This window comes from Hemitrygon akajei, chromosome 10, assembly GCF_048418815.1.
Source record: "Hemitrygon akajei chromosome 10, sHemAka1.3, whole genome shotgun sequence".
NCBI lineage: Eukaryota > Metazoa > Chordata > Chondrichthyes > Myliobatiformes > Dasyatidae > Hemitrygon > Hemitrygon akajei.
The window spans coordinates 67,301,275-67,322,641 of record NC_133133.1 but is presented as its reverse complement, the minus strand read 5'-3'; the positions used below and the strand labels follow the sequence as shown (position 1 = coordinate 67,322,641).

The window sequence follows — 21,367 nt, the reverse complement described above, 5'->3', positions numbered from 1 at the left end:
AAGAAGGTCATTGATGAAGCAACTGAAGATGGTCAGACATACAAGGGGCCCTGAGAAGACCCTCAAAGTTGTCTTAAGACTTGAATTATTGTTATACAATACTCTACGATACTCTATGACCATCTGTAAAGTGCATTTTATAACTCTACCCATGACATTTGCCTCCCCCCCCCCCCCCATGTCCATTAGCTTCAGAATCAGGTTTAATATAACCGACATATGTCATGGAGTTTGTTGTTTGGTGGCAGCAATACAGCTCAATTTTACCAGGCTGCCATGTAGTCAACCTCAGCTGAATACTGCCCTGAGATCTAATACAGACATTCTTACATCACTTCTGGAACTCAGATCTTTGAAACAACTGCTGAAACCCAAGCCGGGATTAGTGAACAGGTCAATATAAAGCTTGGTAACTATATTAGCTCTTTGCTCATGACTGTGAGTAAGCTAATTGGGCAGCTGAACTGAATTGAATTTATCCTGTTTTTTCCCAAGCAGAACAATCCTGGCCCATTTTGTACAATGTTGGGTAGATGATTGTGTTATTATAAAGGAACAGCTTGTCTAGAGGCTCGGGTCTTCAGTGCTGTAGCCAGGATGTTGTCTGGAACTATAAGCTGTGCTGTATTCAATGGTCTCAGCATCTTCTATGTATTACATGAAATGAATTGAAATTGCTGAAGAATAGTTTCTGTACTGGTGGAGATCTCAGGAGGAAGGATCTTTTAGTTAGTGCTATCGGCTAAATACAATTGTGACTGCTTCATCCTTGCCTTTAGTACTTACTTTGTACATATTGAGGGCTAGCATTGTTCAGGATCGTAATGTTCCTGAGGACCTTTCCATCTGATAGTTGCTTGCTTGTTCGCCACCATTTAGAACTAGTTATGGTAAGATTGTGGAGCATTGATCTCACCCACTGCTTGTGGGATCACTAAGGGCCTCGTATGCTGTTCTTGTCATTTTAAGAGTACAACCTGTCATCCGCATAAAGCAAGCAAAACTACACATAGTTAAAAATCTATTCTAAAAAAATCACGAAGAACATATAAAAGATCTCAAAGGATTTGTCACTCGGTTTGGATAAGGCCCAAGTGAGGAGTGACAGACACTGAAGCAGGTCGATAGTTCACAGACTTTAATGCGAACAGTGTTAAAGGGAAAAGAAAACAATAAACACTAGGACAAACAGGGCTGTTAACTAAAACTCTCAAATGGAAAACGAAGCCGACACTGCGGCTGAAAAGAACTTCTAAATACAAAATGAATTCCACTAGTCCTCAGTCAGTTGACTCGACTGTCCAATTATCAGGCAAGGCCAAATGCAAGAAGGCAGCAAAACGTTGCTGTGCTCTGTCCAAGTCTCAACAAGCACTACGACGAAAAGAATGGAGTTAAATACTATCATAATGAAATAATAATTAGCTGACACGTGCATATTCACAAGCACAATTGTTGCATCCACTGCGCTGTCGAATCCATGGCTGTGTCAGGGTCCCATCTCTAGGCGCACCCCCTGAGGCGCCACAGATTCATGTTTACTGGAAGTCCCGGATCAGCGACTTTTCCATGATGTCCTTCACTGGGATCCAAGAACATTCTTCTGGACTATACCCTTCCTACTTCACAAGGTACTGGACTTTACCACGTACCCGGCGAGATGCCAGGAGGCGCAGCACTGTATAGACAAGGAAACCATCTACCAGGCGGAGAGGAGGGGAGGTGGGGTGACTGGGGCCAGGGGAGAGGTAGTAACTGGCTTGAGCTGGGAAACATGGAATACTGGGTAGATCTTCAGTGATGCTGGTAGACGTAATCTATATGACACCTTGTTGACAGCAAATTTCCACTACAAACGATCCCACGCAGTGTGGTGCCAATTTCTGGCTCTCACCTTTCAGGGGGAGATCCCTTGATGCCAACCAGACCTCCTCTCCTGGCTTGAATGGCCTTACCTGTCGACGGAGCCGATCAGCCTGTCGAGAATGTTGTTTCTCGGCGCACAGAGGAGAAGCCCTGGTAAGTCTCCAGGGCCCTTGTAGCGCTGGATCAGCTGTTCATCAGCAGGAACTCCTACATCGATCTCCTGATCAGGGAAGAGTGGGGGCTGAAATCCCTTCTGGCATTCAAAGGGAAACATACTGGTGGAGGATGACTGGAGGTGTGGGCGATCTCTGCCCAAACCAATTGGGAGCTCCAGAACGCGGGGTTGGAAGAGGCAAGGCAGCGCAGGGTTGTCTCCAACTCCTGGTTCACTCTCTCACTCTGGCCATTAGCTTCGGGGGTGGAGGCCAGACGAGAGGCTGGATGTGGCTCCTACAAGAGAGCAGAAACCCTTCCAAAGGTGGGAAGTGGACTGTGGCCCACGATCAGACACTGTCTTGAAGAAAGCCATGGAGCCTGAACACATGTTGAACCGTGAGTGTGGCAGTCTCACAAGCCAATGGGAGTTTGGGGAGGGCAATGAAGTGGGCAGCCTTGGAAAATCGATCCACAACGACCAAAGTAGTGGTGTTTCCATTAGACAGGGTGGCAGACCAGTGACGAAATCTACTGAGAGGTGGGACCGGGGCAGTGGGGCACAGGCAGTGGACATAAAAGACCCACAGGACGTTGGTGTGATGTCTTGTTCCGAGCGCAGGTGGGACAGGCAGATACAAAGTCATGGGCATCCTAGGACATAGATGGCCACCAAAATCATCACTTTATAAACTCCTGAGTCCATTGAATTCCTGGATGTCCAGCCAGACAGGAGCAGTGACCCCATTCCAACACTTTGGAATGCACTGCAGCAGGGACAAACAGCCGGTTGGGAGCTCCCCCATCCAGGCCTGGGTCTGATTGTTGGGCAGCCCTCACCTCTGCCTCTATTCCCCTGATCACTGGAGCAGCGATACACAGGTGAGGAAGAACGGGCTCTGGATCGGCATTGTCCTCAGATCCGTCGAACTGCCAGGAGAGAGCGCCGACCTTTGTATTCTTGCTGCCGGGATGAAACTGAACTGTGTGAAGAAGAGAGCCCAGCGGGCTTGACGAGAGTTGAGTCTCTTTGCATCCTGAATGTAAGAGAGGTTGTTGTGATCTGTTCAGATCAAGAATGGATGCTCTGCCCCCTCCAGCAGTCGGAGTCAAGCGATGGAAAAGAAAGGCACAAGGGTGCAGCCGGCTCTCCGCAGACCAGCGCTGAGAGAGGACAGTCCCAATGCTACATCGGATACATCCACCTCGACAATGAATGTCTGGGTTGGGTCTGGGCGTTGCAGCAGCAGGGCAGTGGTGAAACATCACTTTCGCTCCGAAAATGCTTGCTGGGCATCGTCTGTCCGATGGAATCCTGCCGAGGTCTTCTTGCTGAGAGCATTTACTGGAGCCGCGATAGAGCTGAAATTCCAGATGAAGCAGCGATAAAAGTTTGCAAACCCCATGAAGCACCATACCTGTTTGACTGTAGATCCTTGACGTTGATCTTTTCTCTTAATTCCTGAGTTGGAACTCCCCATCTTTGAGCGAGAGAGATGTCCGTAAGATTCCCGGCTGCACCAGAGTCGATAAACGCCTTAAGTTCGTGGGTCTGAGACCTCCACGACAAGGAAGCTTTGAGCATTACAGAATGAGGGGAAGCTGACTGAAGAGAGAACCGACCCGTCAGGATTCCCCTCCCCGCTGATGGGTATTCTCTTTCACTGGACGCTTGGAACATGCTTCCCGGAAGTGTCCTAGATCACCACAATAGAGGCAGGAACCTGTTCTCCGGCACTGCTCTCATTCCTCCTGGGACAGGCACATGCGCTCCACTTGCATGGGCCCCTCCGTGGGCTTGGGTGGTGGGTGGTGAGGAAAGGGGAGAGGGAGAGGAAAGACGGTGATCAGACAGCACATAGGAAGTTTGAAACATTTTTTCCCTGCGCCACTCAGTCACCCGGTTGTCAACTCAAATAGCCAGATTAATCAGGTCATCCAGTCTATCCTGCTTGCCCCGGACAGCGATCTCATGCAGAAGCCTTGTGATAAGTCCACGCTGGAAGGCGGTGATGAGAGATCTCTCATTCCAACCCGTCTCTACTGCAAGGGTACAGAGTTTAACTGCATAGGCTCTCACCATTCCTCTGCCTTGGCACAGGTCCAAATGTTGGCGGGGAGCCTCCTGATCCCGTACTGGAAGATCAAAACCCTTCCTTGACTCCACTACGAAATGTCGGAACAACTGGGCTGCGGGGTATCCTTGCTCCCGTAAAGCGTTGAACAGGCTGAGTGGAGGTCCATCAAGAAGATAGACCACGTATGCCAATTTTCGCGCATCATCACCAAAACGACCAGGCTGGGCTTGGAATGTCAGCTTGCATTGGGTAATAAAATTCCTGCAACCATTGGGATTACCAGAAAGAATATCTACCTGGTGGTGGAATACTTGATTCTGTACAGACACGGAAGTTGGCTCTGGTCCTGGCATGGGAGTGGGAACATTAGTAGCAGAGATTGTCGGGGCAGCAGAAAAGGAGGACCTGTGAGATGCTGGGGGTGGGACTAAGCTGACCTGAGGCTGCTGAATTGTGTTGGCAAAAATGTTAATGGCCGTCTGCTGATGCTGGTTGTTCACAATAAGTTCGTGGACGGCAGCCGTGAGTGCAGAGATCCCAGACACCTGAGTCCGATTGTCTACGGTGATCTGTTCAACCGTTGCAGCTAGGGATGATATCTGTTCCTCCAGATGAGACTGGGCTTGTCAGCATGAGATTATCTGCCTCATTGCCTGAGAACAGATTCCATTGCCTGGAGCTTGTCTCCTACCTGACCAGTGACTCTCAGCGACTCTCTATGGTCAGCTGCTCTCTCTCTGCTGGGTCCATCTTTGTGTGGTCGAGACTTGCTGTCACCCGGTACAGATATAGCCTAGGTGCCGAGTGAGAGACGCTGAATCGGGTTGATAGTTCACATATTTTCAGACAAACAGTGTTAAAGGGAAAAGAAAACAATAAATGCTTGGCCAAACAGGGCCGTTAACTAAAACTCTCAAATGGAAAACAAAGCCGACACTTGGCTGAAAAGAACAGCTATATATAAAATGAATACCACTAGTCCTCAGTCGGTTGACTCGACTGTCCAATTTCTCAGGCAAGGCCAAATGCAAACAGGCAGCAAAGCATTGCTGTGCTGTGTCCAAGTTATGACATGCACTACGACAAAAAGGATGGAGTTAAATATGATCACAATGAAATGATAATTAGCTGACAAATGCATAATCACGAGTGCAATTGCCATGCCTGCTGCAGTATTGGATGCATCAATATTTCTGAAAATAAAAATATACATCCTGTACAGAACCAAAAGGAAAAAAATATTAAGTTTAGTTTTGAAAAATAATACAATAAAGGAATCTTGTATTTATAAAGTGCTTCTTGCAGACTCATGATATACCAAGATACTCACATCTAATGAATCAGTTTTGAATCATAACCACAAATGTATGCAATCAAATTACAAAATCAAACTCATCATGTTAATAGTGGCCACTGGAACTCTATAAAATACAGTAATTTGCAATGTGGTTGATTACGGCAACAGAACAAAGTGATTGGCTTGTAACTATTTATTATCAAAATCCAGCAAAGATTTGTCTTCTACGTCATGATTTTAATTTCAAGTTTAAAACTACAGTTTAATTACATGGATTTAGAGCATAAGAAATAGGAGCAGGAGTAGGCCATCCGGCCCATCGAGCCTGCTCCTCCATTCAATAAGATCACGGCTGATCTGTCCATGGACTCAACTCCACCTACCTGCCTTTTCCCCATAACCCTTAATTCCCCTACTATGCAAAAACCCGGATCAGAATCAGAATCAGGTTTATTATTATCAATATGTGATGTGAAATGTGTTAACTTAGCAGCAGTAGTTCAATGCAATACGTAATAAATATAGAAGAAAAAAAGCAAAATAAAATAATAATAAATAAATAATTTGCAGTATACTTATATTGAATAGATTAAAAATCGTGCAAAAAGCAGAAATAATATATTAAAGTGAGCTAGTGTCCAATGGTTCAATTTCTATTTAGGAATTGGATGGTAGCGGGGAAGAAGTTGTTCCTGAGTTGCTAAGTGTGTGCCTGCAGGCTTCTGTACCTCCTACCTGATGGTAACAGTGAGAAAAAGGCATGCCCTGGGTGCTGGAGGTCCTTAATAATGGATGCTGCCTTTCTGAGACACCGCTCCTTGAAGATGTCCTGGATAATTTATAAGCTAGTACCCAAGATGGAGCTGACTAGATTTACAACCCTCTGCAGCTTCTTTCAGTCCTGTGAAGTAGCCTCTCCATACCAGACAGTGATACAGCCTATCTGAATGCTCTCCACAGTGCATCTGTAGAAGTTTTTGAGTGTTGACATACCAAATCTCTTCAAACTCCTAATGCCATATAGCCGCTATCTTGCCTTCTTTATAACTGCATCAATATGTTGGAACCAGGTTAGATCCTCAGAGATCTTGACACCCAGGAACTTGAAGCTGCTCACTCTCTCCACTTCTGATCTCTCTATGAGGATTGGTATGTGTTCCTTCATCTTACCCTTCCAGAACTCCACAATCAGCTCTTTTGTTTTACTGACATCGAGTGCCAGGTTGTTGCTGCGGCACCACTCCACTAGTTGGCACATCTCACTCCTGTACGCCCTCTCGTCAGCACCTGAGATTCTACCATCAATGCAGTATCATCAGCAAATTTATAGATGGTATTTGAGCTATGTCTAGCCACACAGTCATAGGAAAGTAGAGCAGTGGGCTAAGCTCACACCCCTGAGGTGCACCAGTGTTGATCGTCAGTGAGGAGGATATGTTATCATCAATCCGCACTGATTGTTGTCTTCCGGTTAGGAAGTCAAGGATCCAATTGCAAAGGGAGGTACAGAGGCCCAGGTTCTGCAACTTCTCAGTCAGGATTGTGGAAGTGATGGTATTAAATGCTGAGCTATAGTCGATGAACTGCATCCTAACATAGGTGTTTGTGTTGTCCAGGTGGTCTATGCCTTGTGAAGAGCCATTGAGGTTGCATCTGCCGTTGACCTATTCCGGTGATAAGCAAATTGCAATGGGTCCAGGTGCTTGCTGAGGCAGGAGTTCAGTCTAGTCATGACCAACCTCTCAAAGCATTTCATCACTGTCGATGTGAGTGCTACTGGGTGATAGTTATTGAGGCAGCTCACATTACTCATCTTAGGCACTGGTATAATTGTTGCCTTATGGTAAGATAAGGCACAGTCTATCCAAATGGTAAAATCTATCCAACCTTGTCTTAAATATATTTAATGAGGTAGCCTCTACTGCTTCACTGGGCAGAGAAATGTACAGATAAAATGGAAAATGTCTTTTAAAACAAATCTGTGGAAAGGAACTAGTGGTAACAGGGAAATAATCACAAATAATCATGACGAGAAGATGTAAGTGGCCAGAGTGGGAAATAGAAGGAGGGAAGAGGAAGGGAAAAAAATTACCAGAAGGAGAAATCACTGTTCATGCCATCAGGTTGGAGGTTACCTAGTCGAGTATGAGACATTGCTCCTCCACCCTGAGAGAGTGGCCTCATCATGGCAGAAGAGGCCATAGATCAACATGTTGGAATGGCAATGTCGATAAGAATTAAAATGGTTGCACACCAAGAAATTCTCCTTGTTGCAAATGGAGCGGAGATGTTCAACAAAACAGTTCCCCAATTCACAGTGAGCCTCAGTTTCATTCACTTGTAAGTTCAACACACAAGCAGAATATCCAATTGGGAATTTAGGACTACCTTGTGACCTTAAGTGAAGCAAGGCATTGCCCAATCTGGTATTATGTTTTATTTTAAGAAAGCACTCCAATGGCTTTGGATTTCATCCTAAAATAGATCATAGGTTTTGTAAAACTTGTAATGATATGTAACATACTAATTAACACCAGTTTAGAACTGCAATTATCACTCTGAGTGGCTTCAAAAATGTCATAATATAATTAAGTATTATGTAAGCCGTAAAGCACAATTTTCTTCAATCTGTAACAAAGTGAATAGCCTAGAAATTCATTTTTTCTTAGGTGTACTAAACCTGCTCTGCAAGGTTAACTATTCAGCGTGTTTATGCAGGCTCAGCTGAGACAAAGAAATCAGTTACAGCCTTGTTCAAAAGGGTATTTGCCAGTTAAGTGTCAACACTTCTTTTAGCTTGTTACTGCATGGTTAATGAAATATCCTGCACTGCGGACCCACTTCTGCTAATTGGCATTAGTGTTGCAGCCGTAAAAAGTGCTGCTGGGAGTGTCTGTAGAGCCTTCAATGGAAGCAGTTGCAAGGGTAATTATTCAAAGTGGGGAAGTGCACAACACTTCTTCAGCACAAACTCCTGCACATGGGTAGTTAAAAGTTTGTTTGCTGTGCATGAGTGTCAGTCGCTCCTCCAGAACTGAAGCGAAGCATAGGTAAGAGGAGGTGACCATAGAGATCACCAGCAGGAATGAATTTCCCTTGGCCTGAGAACTATGGGGAAAGAAGTGGCAACATTTCACTTGCTTTCTGAAGCTGAATGCCCTGACCTCTCTAAATCTAATTAGCAAATGCAATTTTGGAATAGAAGCATTCTGCAGCAGCAGGATTCAAATACCTAACATTCAACACAGAAGTAGGAACACACTCTCTCTCACACACACACACACTCACACACACAACATACCACTCACATCCAGACACAAATACACACAGCCTTCCCTCTATTGTAGCCACAATAATGCCTTCCAAAATACATCCATTATTGCCTCAGCACTTATTCAAAGCTCACACAGCTTAAACACAGCTGCAGTAAATGGAGCACAAAGAATACCTTGTTCCTGGTGATTGCCCCATGATGATTCAAAGCAGGAAAGGTGACCCATTTCAGCTGCTAATGCTACAAATATATGGTGCATGTCCTGGCTGCCAAACAACCCATGCGCGAGTGCATTCTGCAACCTGCACATTATGTCAATGTTTCTGCCGTTCACAGATGGAAGTTAAATTGCAAAGTGAATTGAAATTCCATGCAACACTTAGAGGGGGTGCAGAGAAGATTTTCCAGGATACTGCCTGGATTAGAGAGCATGTCTTACCAGGATAGCTTGATTGATCTAGAGCTTTTCTCTTTGAAGTAAAGGCAACTTGATAGAGGTGTATAAAGTGATAAGAGGAATAGATCGAGTGGATAGCCAGAGTCTATTTCACAGGATAGAAATAGATAATATGAGGGTTTATAATTTTAAGGTAATTGGAGGAAGGTATAAGGGCATGTCAGAGGTAAGTTTTTACACAGAGATTGGTGAGTGTGGAATGCCCTGACACAGGAGGTGTTAGAGGAAGATACACTAGGAACATTTAAGGAATTCTTAGATAGGCATATAGATGATCAAAAACTGTAGGACAATGTAGGAGGGTAGGATTAAATTAAAATGTTGGCATAATATCATGGGCTAAAGGGCCTGTACTGTTCTTTGTTCTATTAATGAGGATCAGGAGCAATGCTTTTCAAAAGTGGTGGTGGACTCCAAGTCTGAATTTTATCTTTTGAGACAAATTATCCTTTAAAGAAATTGTGCAGGAAGGACTGAGTTGCGAACAAGCAAGTAAAAGATGGCCTGCATAGAGCACAAGAAGAGTACAGTACTGCATCCATTGGCAGTGCAGTGGCACTTTATCAGAGCCTATCTATTGAGTCACTGCCCAAGACTAATAATGAATTAATAATGAAATTTTAATCCAGTTCCAATGAAACAGAAAATCTATTGCAGAGAAATGATTTGGACAGCAATGGTTGGCTGTGCAATTTAAAACTGTACTGATCAGCAGTATGGCATTTAGAGATTTCAGTTCTCTGGAAGGTTTTACAATAAGGGTAGAGTTTGCAACAAGCTCTTGTTTTGCGGCAATTATTGCTGTAAGTGATTTTCAAAGTTTAAAGATGAAAGTCATAATTATTATCAAAATCCATATCTGTCACCATATACAACACCGAGAACCATTTTCTTAGACCTTAAGTTCATAAAGTATAAGAGCAGAATTAGACCATTTGGCCCATCGAGTCTATTCTGCCATTTCATCATGGCTGTTACATTAGCCCTCTCAGCTCCAATCTCCTGCCTTTTCCCCATATTCCTTCATGCCCTGACCAATCAAGAATCTATCAACTTCTGCCTTAAATATACTCAATGACTTGGCTTCCACAGTTGCCTGTGGCATCAAATTCCATGGATTCACCACTCTCTGGCTAAAGAAATTCCTCCTCATCTCCATCCTAAAAGGACACCCCTCTATTCTGAGGCAGTGTCCTCTGGCCTTAGACTACCCTACCATAGGAAACATACCCTCCACATCCACTCTATCGAGACCTTACACCACTTGATAGGTTTCAATGAGGTCACCCCTCATTCTTCTGAATTCCAGTGAGTACAAGCCCAGAGCTATCAAACGCTCCTCATATGACAGGCCTTTCAATCCTGGAATCATTTTGGTGAAACTCCTTTGAACCCTCTCCAACGTCAGCACATCCTTTCTTAGTTAAGTGGCCCAAAACTACTCACAATACTCCAAGTGATGCCTCACTGATGCTTTATAAATTCTCAACATTACATCCTTCTTTGATATTCTAGTCCTCTCGAAATGAATGCTAATATCACATTTGCCTTCATTACCACAGACTCAACCTGCAAGTTTACAGTTGTGGAATCCTGCACAAAGACTCCCAAGTGCCTTTGCACCTCAGATTTTTGATTTTTCTCTCCATTTTGAAAATAGTCTATGCTTTTATTCCTTCTAATAAAGTGCATGACCACCCATTTCCCGACACTGTATTCCATCTGCCACTTCTTTGCTTATTCTCCAAGTCTGTCTAAATTCTTCTGTAGCTTCTCTACTTCCTCAAAACTACCCATCCCTTCACCTGTCTTTGTATCATCTGCAAACTTGGCCACAAAGCCATCAATTCCATCATCTCAATCATTGACATATAATGTAAAAAGAAGTGGTCCCAACACAGACCCCTGTGAAACACCACAAGTCACTAGAGCCAAACAGGAAACACTCCTTTTATTCACTCTTTTTGCCTCCTTCCAATCAGCCGATGCTCTATCCATGCTAGTACCTTTCCTGTAATACCATGGGCTCTTAACTTGTTAAGCAGCATCATGTGTGGCACCTTATCAAAGGTCATCCGAAAATCCAATTACACAACATCCATTGATTCACCTTTGTCTATCCTACTTGCTATTTCTGCAAAGAATTCCAACAAATTAGTCATGCAAAAATAATAAATTAACAATAAATTAATAAGACTTAGGTTGGGGCATTGTGGGCTAACTATTACTTAAAGATAATAGGAAAACACCCAACTGGATTATGTGACTGTGGTAGTCCAGAGACAGTTCAGCATGTTTTGCTGAGTTGTCATCAATATAAAATTGAAAGAAGAATATTGTTCAAGAGGCTGTCTGACTTAAAGTTATTTTGTTCTTCTATCAAATCTTGGTTTAGCCACCAAGAGAACCACCATCTGATTGAAAAGTTTATTATTCTGTTTCTACATGCGACTAGTTTATATTTGAGAATTTGAGTTTCTTGAAATTCTGTAATTAATTGTACATCCTGCAGAGGGCAGTAATATGCCTAGATGCATCTAAACTGCTGGAAATAGAAGAAGATGAAGAAGAAGAAGAAGAAGAAGAAGAAGAAGAAGAAGAAGAAGAAGAAGAAGAAGAAGAAGAAGAAGAAAAAGAAGAAGAAGTCATGCAACATTTTCCCTTAAGTAAACTATACAAGCTATGGCCTACATATCTCATGCCTTGAGGTCACCTGAAACCATATCCTTAACAATCCACTCGAAAATCTTCCCAGCTACTGAGGTCAGATAATTTCCTTTCTTCTGCTTCTCTCCCTTCTTGAAGATTGGAGCAACATTTGCAATTTTCCATTCCTCTGGAACCACATCAGAATCAATTGATTCTTGAAAGATCATTACTAGTTCCTCCACAATCTCTTTAGTCACCTCTTTCAGAATCCTGGTGTGTACACCATCTGGTCCAGGTGACTTATCTACCTTCAGACCTTTCAGTTTCCCAAGCACCTTCTCCCTAATAATGGCAACTTCACTCACTTCTGCCCCCTGACACTCGTGAACTTCAGGCATACTGCTGGAGTTTTCCACAGTGAAGACTGAGACAAAATATTTACTCAGTTCATCTGCCATTTCCTTCTCCCACATTGCTACGTCTCCAGCTTCATTTTCCAACTGTTTGATATCTACACTCATTTCTTTTGTGCACTTTACATATCTGAAGAAGCTTTTAGTATCATCTTTAATATTATTGGCTAGCTTACCTTTGTATTCCATCTTTTCCTTTTTTGTGACATTTTAAATTTGCCTTCTGTTATTATGAGTGTATATTAAAGAACTTCATTTCCCAGTGTGCAATGCAGACAGTTCACAGGGAACTGGAAGTGACGTTGATGAACTGGGAGCCCACACTAAAGTGTGGAGCAAGGAACTATAATTGTTAAAAAATGTGCTGGCATTTGAAAACCCATGCAAAGTTTGTCTTTTAGCAAGAACAAACATAGCATGGTGTCAGAAGTCGGCATGAGGCCTAAATATGAAGCATAACTGAATACTATGAATGACTAAGAAAGAGATGCTAGGCCTTGATGGAAAGAAGCTGCTGACAAGAGCACACACTGTCTCAAAGTTCATCAGGAAATTGAGATGAGAACCTAAAAATCTCCTCAATGGATAAGCTAAGTCCTCCAGCATCTGTGCAGTTTACTGGCAACCCAACTGATAACTGGAATTGCCTCAAACAGTGATTCAATATATAGCCATCAGTGAGCAGAGCCGGAGGTACAGAGGAAAAATTGAAAGCAGCCATCTTTCTACATGTAATTGGCGAAGATGCTTTGGACATCTACAACAGATTTCAAATTGATGAGAGAGACTTTAAATTGGACACTCTGACAACAAAATTTGAGGAGTATTTTGTCCCATTGAAAAGCATCACATTTGGGAGATACAAGTTCTCCTGTGAACAGAAATGAAGTGTCTGCTTTGACCAGGCTGAGCTTCACATACTGAGTAAACCCCGTAAGTTTGGAGATGTTACTGACTCACTAGTTAGAGACAAAATAGTTTGTGCAATCCCAGATGGTGAAAGACTGTTCCATGAAAAAGATGAGATGCTAGGAAGGCTGTGAATACGTGTAAATCAGCAGAGACCATATAACCGTAAGTCAAGGAGTTGTACAGGACAGTAACAACAGTGCATGCTGTGAAAACAGAGGGGCAGAGCACAAGGCATTTCCCAAAGCAACAGCATAGCAAAGAGATAGGTTCAAACAGTAAATGCATCAAATATGGAAGAAGACACATGCCAAAGACATGCCCTGCTTATGGAAAGTCCTGCAATAATTGTGGGAAGAGTCATTTTGCAGTCTTGGGACAACCAAGAAAAAGGTGCACACAGTTACTGAGGAAATGAAGGAAGTCTTTGTAGATTCTTTGCAGACTGCTGGTGCTTGTAAAACAGAATGGATCATACCAGTGAGTGTGAAAGAGACAGTAAATCCATTGCAGTTTGACAGCGGATCCCAGGTAAATCTGTTATCCATGGCAGATTACAAGATTCTCAAAGTAAAGAGCAAGATTTACCCAATGAATTTTAAAATGACAGGCTATAATGGAGGGAACATTCCAATAAAAGGAGTCTGTATAGTGACCTTCAAGGGACAACCCCTGTAGGCACAGTTACTGACTGTTGAAAAGTGAGTACAGCCAATATTAGGTCTGACTGCAAAAGTCTCAACCTGGTGAAAAGAGTTTTCATAGTGGCTTCTCAAACCAAAGGTGACCAGGCAACACTCAGTAAAGTACAGATATCTTTGAAGGCCTTGGATGCTTACCCTAATGTAACTTGAGCAACTCGTAACAGCGTCCATGAGAGATCCAGAGAGGTTATGCAGTAGAAGCACAAGGACTCCAGCTTCCATATGCATCTGTACCAGCTACGCCAGCATGACAGTCAGGATGCCAGAGCTGAACAGAGAGATCATGATGAAGAAGTGGCCAGTCTTGCTTCCACATCATGCAGCTTTGGTTCAAAATCTGTCTCTCATCAAGTTCCACTTAAAGAATGGAAATCAAAAATATCTCCAATATCCCCTCCGATGTTGAAACAGAAGAATAAAAAGGAAGGTGGGGAGACTACGCAATCCCCAAGCTTAGAAAGGCAGCAGCAGTTCAACACAAACTAACAGGAGGGGTTGTTATCTATGATACACAGCCATCAGCAGGAGCTCTGTGAACTGAGACAGAATCAGTTGGAACTTGTGCAAAGACTCACTGATCACATGGATATAGTCCAGGACTCCATTATGAGGCACATGAGTGAATTACAGTCACACAGCAAGAACAAGAACAGAGACTAACAGATCGGATCTTGGCAGAAGGATGCGAAAGAAATGAACATGTACATCAGATTTCTCGAAAGGACACTGATATTAATTGCAGCAAGTGAAAGCAAGACCCAGTTCTGATGAAGGATCTCAGCCTGAAAAGTCGACTGTTGACTCTTTTCCATAGGTGCTGCCTGGCCTGTTGGGTTCCTCCAGCATTTTGTGTGTGTTGCTGAAGTGAAAGCAAGACGTCTGTGGAAACAAGTAGTAGTCCAAAAGGGATCATCTCAGAGACTGATTGAGAGCTACAAGGTGAATAAGGGACTGTATTTGCTCATTACAATTGAAGTTAATGTAATAGCTTTGTTGGAAAGCATTATTGTTTCTTGCAGGTTAATGGGGATATGGTATTGTGTTTGTATTTCTTTAAAAGGGAACAATGTGTTATCAAGTGTGTATATAATAAAGAACATCAGTTCCCAGTGTGCAATGTAGGTGGTTCATGTGGAATCGGAAGTGATATTGGTGAACTGGGAAGTCATGATTGTTAACAAAAGATCCAATTGTCCAAAGAGGTATTGAGGATAAGGTCTTGAAGCTTACTTATTAGTTTTGAGGGGATGCTAGTATTGAATGCCGAACTGGATTCAATAAAGAGCATCCTGATGTATGCATCTTTGCTGTTCTAGGGTTGAGTGAAGAGCCAATGAAATGATATTTGCTGTGGACCTAGGCAAATTGGAGTGGATCTATTTCACTTCTCAAGCAAGAGTTGATATGTTTCATCAAAAAACCTCTCAAGGCACTATCACAGTGGATGTAAGTGCTACTGGATGATAGTCATTGAGGCAGGTTGCCATGTTCTTCTGAGGCACTGGTTGAATTGAATACCTGCAAGAGGCTAAAGATCTCAGTGAACAGTCCAGCTTATAGTTCAGCACAAATAGAAGAAACAAAAAGGAATATGCCCCATGGTTGCAGCAAGTCATGTAACATGGGGAACAGCAGATTAGAGGTGGGGAGGAGGATCTGGTTCAGCTGGTTGCAGTTTCCAAACTTGGGGTCTTTACACCAAGAATTAGTTTATCAGTCAGCCACTCTCGACAGATCACTCAGTGGACAGTGATCTTGCTTCATAATTTTCTCTTAGTCTTGCTTAAGATAACCTTGGGTTTACAATTGTGAACATTTGGTTTCATGAGCACACATCTGGTGGTTTCCTTTATATTACTCCTTCTTTGATCATTATCCTTTAAAAGGTCTTCACTTTGTGTGTGTGTGTGTGTGTATATATATATAGTACTTCAGTCTGAGCATCATTTTGAAAATCTTTTCTATCCTAATACAGAAAGCAAAAGATACATACTTGATTTTAAAAATCTCCTGTTCACTGTATCATCAAGAAGGTTTAGAAATTTGAAGATTCTTCAGTTTCCTTTTAATATTATCAATCTTGTGGATAATCCCAACAAGGTGTACTTACTCCTCATCCTTGAATGTCAGAGTTGAATTGTTAGTTCAAAGGAAACAAGCTCTGTATTTTGTAAATCTCAGTTTTGCTGCCTTTAATTTCATTTTCTCTGACAGGTACAAGTGTGCATAACCCTAATCGAATTCTGACTTTAAGCATCTAATTTCCCCATAGATCAATGATCCATTACTTAAGTAGAAACTCCTTTCCTTATCCTCCACAGCCACTCTGACCAAGTAATTACAGAAATCAGAGACCTCTTCTTCAGTGCAGCTTCCTCATTTGTTTCATTGTGTGAATTTATATCAGTCATAACTAACATAACTTCAGTTGACATTGAAAAATCCTGTCACATTTTTTTGAATCATGAGCGGAAACTATGATTCATGGACAGAAGGGTCATGGACATATGATTCATGACAGCAAATGAACTGTTCTGTATCCTAGATAACTATGGACACAGCACGTGGCAAGGCCCACACACAGCAAGGGCCACACCTTTCACCTACTCATTTTCGAAGGTCGTAACACTTTTGAGGCTGTGGTAACCGATGTTGCTCTTTCAGATCATTTCTGTGTTTTCTTTAAAATTACTATGCTACTATTCACTAGCACTGAAAACACCAAGTATTATTCACACAGGCTTTTTCTCCCACACCTGCCTTCTCTCCGGCCTCTTTTAATGATCATGTAGACCATCTCAACTCTAAAATTCCAGATGCAATCACCCCTACAAAAGTATAAATTAGTTTCTGGGAAGAAAAGAGCAGTATTGAGAAACACCTCACTGATTAAACTCTAAAAAGAGATTGACAAAAAGCTGAATACAGCTGGTGGAATACAAAACTCCAGGTCCATTACGACATTTATAAAGAAACTCTTTGCATCTATATGAAACCCCTTTTACTGGGCGTCTCTGTAAATGCGCTCGTTAGTTCCTTGCTAACAGCCACAGGAGTCCGCTGTGAGAAACCCACCTTTCTCAGGCTTCGTACGTCTAGGGCATGTATGACTTTGGTCCTCCCCAAATCCGTGGGGTTGGGATGTCTCTCCCTTCCAAAGCCCAGTTAGTGTGAATGCTGTATGATTTGCTGCCCTGCAATAGTCCATCGGCATGAAATAACAGATCACACTGTCTTCAGAGGATTGATTTTAAAATATTACTATTGGTTTATAAAGTACTGAGTGGTCTCCGGCCAAAATACATTTCCAATCTCTTGCTGCATTCTGAACCTTCCCGAGCTCTCAGGTTGACTAGGGCGGGTGTGCTTACCGTCCTCAGGGTCCAAACTAAACATGGTGAAGCAGCTTTTAGTTACTATGCTCCAGATATCTGGAATAACCTTTCAGAGGACTGTCCCCACTTTAAGCTCTTTTAAATCAAAGCTTAAAACTTTTCTTTTCACTGTAGCTTTTAATTAGAATGTCCTACTTTGTAACTTCTATTTATCACATCTATTTTTCATGTGATTTTATTCTCTTATATATTGTCTGAAATTTAATGTTTGATTTTTATATCTTGTTCTATGTAAAGCACTTTGAACTGCATTGTGCTTGAAAAGTGCTATACAAATAAACTTACTTGCTTACAAGAGCTCAGGGGCTGATAGAACTATTAAGTGTTCTTAATTGTTCAGTATTGTCAAGGACATACCCATCTCAAAGTAAAAGCTGTCAATGAACTCTTTTTCCCCGCCCTAACATTTACCAGAAAATGTGTTAATAGCACCTAGCTACCTTTTGAGGAATTTCACGCAGTTGATTTATGCTTCGTGTGGATGCACTCACATTTTAAAGATTAGCTTTATGTGTCACACGTACAATGAAAAGTTGAAACATCCAGTGAAATGCATCATTTACATCAACAACCAGCACAGTCTGGGGGCGGTCTGCAAATGTCGCCCTACCTCTAATGCTAACAGAGCACGCCCACAATTTATTCAACCTAACCCATATTTCTTTGGAATGTTTGAGGAAAACAGAGCACCCAGAAGAAATCCAAATGGGGAACATACTTACAGCTAGTGGCAGGAATTAAACCCTGATCACTGTCACGAAAAGCATTGCACAGATATGAAGGCAGAATGGCAGTGTGGAGGATCAGAGGATCTTGGGGTCCGAGTCCATAGGACACTCAAAGCTGCTGCACAGGTTGACACTATGGTTAAGAAGGCATACGGTGCATTGGCCTTCATCAATCGTGGGATTGAGTTTAAGAGCTGAGAGGTAATGTTGCAGCTATATAGGACCCTGGTCAGACCCCACTTGGAGCACTGTGCTCAGTTCTGGTCGCCTCATTACGGGAAGGATGTAGAAACTATAGAAAGGGTGCAGAGGAGATTTACAAGGATGTTGCCTGGATTGGGGAGCATGCCTTATGAAAACAGGTTGAGTGAATTCGGCCTCTTCTCCTTGGAGCAACAGAGGATGGCAGGTGACCTGATAGAGGTGTATAAGATGATGAGAGGCATTGATTGTGTAGATAGTCAGAGGCTTTTTCCCAATGCTGAAATGGTTGCCACAAGGAGACACAGATTTAAGGTGCTGGGGAGTAGGTACAGAAGAGATGTCAGGGGTAAGTTTTTTACTCAGAGAGTGGTGGGTGCGTGGAATGGGCTGCCGGAAACGATGGTGGAGACAGATACAATAGGGTCTTTTAAGAGACTTTTGGATAGGTACATGGAGCTTAGAAAAATAGAGGGCTATGGTTAAGCCTAGTAATTTCTAAGGTAGGGATATGGTCGGCACAACTTTGTGGGCCAAAGGGCCTGTATTATGCTGTAGGTTTTCTGTGTTTCTAGCCAATATGCTACCATGCCGCCTATTTTCTCAACTCTTCAGAAATAATTCCAATCCAGTTAACTCTTTGTTAGATAACATTCAGTTTCCTTATGTAATTTTCCTATTTCTATCACATTCTCAAATATTTCATCTCATTCAAGTTCTAGTTTAATCATCATTCAACCACACATAAATATAGCCAATAAAAAAGTGTTCCTCAAAGGCTAAGGAGCAAAACATATTACCAACAACAACAGCACATATAGTTATGGTTTCAGAAAAACATACAATCACAAAGAAAAAAAAGATATAGCCCATATCCCTGAGTGGCATGACTGTAGATTGATGATAAGTCCAGCTTGTTCTTCCTCTGAGCAAACACTGGAGAGCAGCACCAAGTGAACACCAGGGCAGCAACAAATGAACACAGGAGATCAGCACAGAAAGGAGGGGCCAGCCCCCAACTCACACAAGATTCCACACTGCCTCAGTGGCTTCTCTCCCCTCCCCACCCCCCGGGCGACTAAAACAGGCAACCCTGAACCCTGTGGCCTAGTCCTCACCACAACCGAGGCAACACAGATCCCCTGCCATTGGTTTTGCCAATGAACCGGTGAAGCATATTTGCAGTATTCTACATTACCAATGTGCCACAGGGTCTTGCAATCACAACAAAAATATCCAGGAGAATCACTCACACCTTTTTTGGATTGTGCATCATCCAATGGTACATAACAAATCCAAACGACAACACCACAATGTTATGCAATAAGTCCAGCTCCATTGCTATCGAGCAACTCGCTGATGGGATAGTCCTGAAGTACTTGATGTTCTTAGCATCGAGCACTGGCTTGTGATTGTGACAAAGATATACAAGACAAACAAATACATCTTTGACCGGACCCTGAATGAACACCATCTTACTGGAAGCCTAATTTTGCCCAATAATTATTATTTCATCTCATTGGTGATCCTGGAGAACTACACTATTCAAAATACGGTCAGAATTTCTTCAAAATGTTGACTAAAAGGCAAACATTACTGAGCTATTAACAAATTTTGTTTCTCTTTTTTTATTTACTTGAACTTCTCTTTAGACCTTTCAGTTTCACTATAGAAACCAATTATACTATGCCAGTGTTAATTATACAATTTTAAAATGATGCTGAATTCAAACAATGGCATTGTTGGACTAACAGCACTCACCAACAGCCTATTTTGTTGTTCCCAATTTTCTTTGTTAAAGGTGTTACATACTCGTGACACGTGACAGTCGTACCCTTGTCACGTGACTGGGGTTGAAGCTATACTGGACTTGAGGTAATGGTCTTGTGATGGTGGAGTGATGTCATTTTCCCGCCAGTACAGATCATGTGACAGGTTTTTTTTTTACAGGGTATAAGAGGAGGACCCCTCCCTGTGAGGTGGGGCAGTTCGTGGCTGGATTTGCCATGTTGACTTCATGCCACTGCGTGATTTAATGTGATGACGCAGTTTAGTTGAAAGATGAAGTTTTATCTAATGCCTAAAGCTTAAAAGGTCATTGCCAGCAGTTTCTTCACAATACTGTTGGTTAAGAATCAGTGGAGAGTGAAGATCGGAGTTCGGGAGTTAAAGATCGAGGAGAATCGAATTTCGACGGTGAAACAGGTTCGACCTTGTTTGATCCTTATTCGGAAGGATTTCGTTGACTATTTTTGTGTTAATCCCTGGGATGACCAGAAAGGATTTGAGAATGGTGATAAAGGAAAGGTCAGTGCCTTTAAGCCGTTACGTTTCATAAAATTCTTCGTGGGAAGAGTTCGACTTCGGGGGACTGAAGAAAAATGACGTGAAAGAGAATTTAAATCGTCTTAAAAAGTCTCTCCCTCTTAAAATGGACTGTGAGCATTTTGAACTTTTGGCAATACCATTTTAAAGAACTGTGTTTGCAACACCACTTTAAGAACTGTTTGAGCTGCATCGCTTTAAGAACTGTTTAAGCTGCCGCACAGCAGCTGATTTCCGGTTACGTTAGTGATTTGTTTACTTTTGGGGGTTTGTTTTCAGTGTTTAATAAACATGTTATTTGTTATAAAAACCCTTGCCTAACTCACATATATTTATTGTTGCCTGAATACGTAACAAAGGACAGAAAACCCAATTCTGATTCTGATTTTATGTATTGTGTGCAGTTCTGATCACTGCATTACAGGAAAGTTGTGGAGGGATTGGAGAGGGTACAGTGGAGGTTGCCAGTATTTAGCTATAAGGAGCTTGAACCAATTTGGATAATTTTTTCTGGAGTATTAGAAACTAGACAGAAATATATATAAAATTACGAGAGGCATAAATCGGGTAGCTACCCAGGGTGGAAATGTCAAATAAAAGAGAGAAAATCTCTGAGGTGAGAGGGTGAAAGTTTAAGAGAGATTTATGGGGTTTTTTTCTCCACAGAGAATGATAGGTGCCTGGAAAAAGATGGCCAGAGGAGTGGTGGAAGCAGGTACAATATCAGTGTTTAAGGGGTATTTTGACAGGCACATGAACTGGCAGAAAACAAAGATGCCAACACCTTGTGCAAGCCGGTGGGATTAATTTGGATCGGATTCATGGTCAGAAACGACATTGTGGGTTGAAGGGCCTGCGCGTGTGCTGTACTGTTCTATGTTCAGTTTACAGTATTTGGAATCTCATGGGTGATAGTAG

General features: G+C 42.4%; 1 long non-coding RNA gene across 1 annotated transcript in view; it reads left to right on the top strand.

Moving 5' to 3' along the window:
* The window catches only part of LOC140734079 (uncharacterized), a 37,578-nt gene that overhangs the window by 15,944 nt on the left and 267 nt on the right, over window positions 1-21,367 (top strand). The window lies entirely within an intron of this gene.